At 34.7% G+C, this 3,839-nt stretch overlaps 1 long non-coding RNA gene across 1 annotated transcript; it reads left to right on the forward strand.

The window, feature by feature from the left end:
* Nucleotides 1-799: 799 nt before the first annotated feature.
* Nucleotides 800-1,831, forward strand: LOC122067110. Its single transcript, XR_006136591.1, has 2 exons — nucleotides 800-1,481; nucleotides 1,568-1,831. It is a non-coding gene; the product is annotated as an uncharacterized LOC122067110 (long non-coding RNA).
* Nucleotides 1,832-3,839: the final 2,008 nt, after the last annotated feature.

A 3,839-nucleotide genomic window follows, 5' to 3' on the forward strand; every position in this document is an offset into this window, starting at 1 on the left:
TTGACCATTGAAGATGACAGGTCCACGCAGGTCCTGAATTCACACCATCTGTTACCACCTAACACGAGAGTAGATGAAAGCATGGGTAGTAAGTGAACCTTTTGGTTGCCACCAACCAAAAGCTTATTTGGTGGGGCCCTATATGGGTGCAGCTGAGTTTGGCAGACCAAGGAGCTCCTCCTGCCTTCACAATTTACCATCATTATCCTCCACTCCCAAGGCAATTTAATAAAAATCCTCCACTTGTAAGTAAGGGATTTAAATGGCTAGTCTAAAATTAAATTCAATTTATATCCGTATCTATTTAGAGTTATTGGTATATGATCACAAGGTATCAAAATTCAGTTCTATAATAATAATAATAATAATTATAATAATATGAGATAGCTTTTAAGAATGTATTTTAATAATAATAATAATAATAATAATTATTATTATTATTATTATTATTATTATTAAAATTCAGATGATTTGAAATATAATTTATTTTGTTCAAATAAATAGCAACTAATAATAAAATAGGAAAAAGAAACCCAAAAAGTAAAAGAACTAAGACAATTGAAAGATATGGATTGAAAATGTTGAGATATAAATTAAGAGCATCCGAAGAAAAAGTGAAGTTAAAAATTAACACATAATCAAAAAAGTGAGACTCCATTTGTATTCATATGTTTTTTTTTTTTTGGGTAAATGTTCATATTCATTTAAGAATGTCCATATTTTTAAGGCAAGTATTAATCCAAAAGGAATTTTGGGATGCCTCCCTCTGTTTCTAATTTTCCATCCGTATCATGGCGTTTATATAATTTTAGAGGAATCTATATGACGAAATCCTAGAATTTTTTTTCCCCCTAGAGTTTTATACATTATCATCTTTTGTGGGGAACCCTTAAATAAAAAAATAAAAATAATTAATTAATTAAAAAAAGAAAAAAAAACTTTTGTGGGAACCCTAGATGCCGCTACACGCCTCCACATCATACTATATAATGTTCTGTTGAGGTTGGGAGTATGATGACAAACAATAGAAGAGGCAAGGGAGATGGATCACCGGAAGGTATGGGAATGGGAAGGTAGGCAAGAAGGAGAGAATGATTTCCTTTGTTTTCCTTAGGGGAAGACTGGAGGAAGCCTTGGAATTTTCTTGCCCAACCCTCCCATTCCAATGATTTCCGGGTTTTCTTCCCTTTTCCATTCTTTCAAGCCCTTAGATCTTCAACATCAAGAAGAAGAAGAAGAAGAAATCATGTTAGAAGGAAAGAAGGGAAAGGGAGATGGAATTTCTGGAATTTGCTGGGATGGGAGTCTGGGAAAGTGAGAGTGAGAAAAGGGAATTCTCTCTCTTACCCTGAAAGTGACTATTTATCTTCCCCAGACCCCCCATACCAACGATTTCCAGTTTTTCCTGCCTTTCCCTGTTTTTCTACATCTTTAATTGCTTTTCAAATGGGTATCTGTTATAAATCTGCAGCAAAACTCAGGTTATCTCATACTTGTTTGATCTCCCCCTACTCCCTTTGTTCCTTTGATCATTTTGAGTTTTTGAGATCTGGGCTATTTCTTGCAGAAGGAGAAGAAGCACTGATGAGCAAAGTCAGCTTAACAGAGTCCCTCAATGAGGGTTTAGTGGTGAACTGGTGAAGAGACTCATACTGGTCTGGATCAGCAAGAACTGTGATTTTATTTCTCTGTTTGTTTAAAAAAGGTTTTTTTTTGGTAGGTTCTACCCCAAAGAAATTAATAACCAGTTACAGAAAAGTAGATAGATTTCCATTTAAGATATTAGAATCTGTATCGTCCAATGAAGTTAAAAATTTCAGTTTGCCTTGTACTATTAGTTCAGTAGATCTTCTCTACAGGCTACGGTGCTCTGAAAAACATTTGGGTTTGAGTACCGTACATACACTTCCTTTTATTAGGCTGTGTTTGGTTGGATATAAATGGATAGGAAAGAAAAAAAGAAAAAATCTTAGGGCCGTTTGATAACATTTTTAAAGAAATGGCAGAAACATAAGTTTTCGTTTCTAGAAACAGAAATAGAATTGAAGGTGTTTGATAAGTTATGTTTATGGAAGTCGATAGTAACCAGCAAAAGAATGGTCACTAGTCGTTTCTAGAAATAGCGAATTGGGTTGTTTCTTGAATGATAAATAGGTAGAAAGTTTTAATTTTATTTCTGAAAGCAAGTGAAACGAAACAGTTTTATCAAATGTTTTTTGTTCCGTTTCTGCCATTTCTAGACACAGAAATGGCAGAAATGCGTTTCTTAAAACGTTATCAAACGGGCCCTTAGGCATCGGTGATAATGTTTCGTTTCTGTCATTTTCTACGTTGTCTTGTTCTCAGAAATAGAGAAACAATTTAAAAAGTGTTTGATAAAGTTGTTTTGTTTCACATGTTTTTAGAAACATAAATCAAAATTTATGTCTATTTATAATTCTAGAAACAATTTTGATGAAATAAGCGGACTTGTTTTGTCATTTTTAGAAATGAATTTAAGAAAGAAAAAAAGTTGTTATGCCCAACTATTTTAAACCTAAAAAGAGGCAATCGAACCCTCTCCCCTTTGGGCATCGAGAAACAAATTTATCAAACACTTGCGCATCGTTTGATAATGTTTTTGTTTCAAGAAACGGAAGAAACGGTAGAAACAAAAATTTCTGTTTCTGAGAATAGAAACAGAAATTTCCGTTTCTGAGAATAGAAATGGAATTTTTGGTGTTTGATAAACCTTGTTTCTTGTAGATTTTTTTTTTTTTTAGACAATATAATGGAAAATTATCTCTTTCCATTCCTCTGTGCTTAAACTTCGGATCGCCATTGAAGCTATTCGGACTGCAACAATGGTGGTTGAATCAGGTGCTCTGTGAATTAGAGTCCGTCCAGATCGGTTGATGGTAGTCGAAGATCGACAACCATTGGATTTCTTCAATGGTAGCTAAAGATCGATTGGTGGTAGCTGAAGATCGGTGAGCACTGGATTTCCTCGCTAGTTGTCGGCGAGATCATTCTAACACTCAAGAACTTGATTGAGATACATGTGATACTCTGCTCTCATCCAAACCTCCACTTGTAGAAACCAAACCCTAGCATGTCAGTTCAGCCATGCTTCACTTTAAACCAAAGGATTGATTTCTAATTTCACTTTCGAAACTATCCACGATTCGAAGGGTTTATTAGAATCACAACAGAATAACTTGGTCGGAATTATGAAATCCCTGTAAACCAATCTATAAATCGTACTACCCTAACCCTAAATCGATAGATAAGAGAAGTTTTTGATGAAGCATTGCATACCTTCGATAGTTCCAGAGGGTCAACTATAGAATGGAGTTTTCCCCGCGGAGATCGAGACGTTCTCTCCGGCCACACTGTGCTGAAGAAATGCCGCTTTCTTATGGAGAGAGAGAGAGAGAGAGAGAGAGAGAGAGAGAATAATCTTTGCCTTCACTTGTTTCTAGAAAAGACGAAACAAGTCGTGTTCGTTTCTACGAACAGAAATGACCATAAATTTTGATTTCTATTTATGAAAACAGGAGAAACGGAACAAGTTGGAACGAGTTTGTTAAACTTTTTTTGTTCCGTTTCTGTCGTTTCTTGACACAGAAACGCTGTTTCTTGAAACGTTATTAAACGGGCTAAAAAAAATCCATTTTTGTTTCAGAAAATGTGAAAAGTCATTTCTGTTATTTGTAGACATAGAAATATAGTAAAAACATTATCAAACGGTGCCTTGAAATGACAAACCCCAACAATTTGATTCCTCCCCAAGTTGTGGGGTCTGGGCATGCGGAAGAATTGGATATCTGTTTTAAAAAAAAAAAAAAAAAAAAAAAAAA

Source organism: Macadamia integrifolia, unplaced genomic scaffold (assembly GCF_013358625.1).
Source record: "Macadamia integrifolia cultivar HAES 741 unplaced genomic scaffold, SCU_Mint_v3 scaffold2717, whole genome shotgun sequence".
Classification (NCBI taxonomy): domain Eukaryota; kingdom Viridiplantae; phylum Streptophyta; class Magnoliopsida; order Proteales; family Proteaceae; genus Macadamia; species Macadamia integrifolia.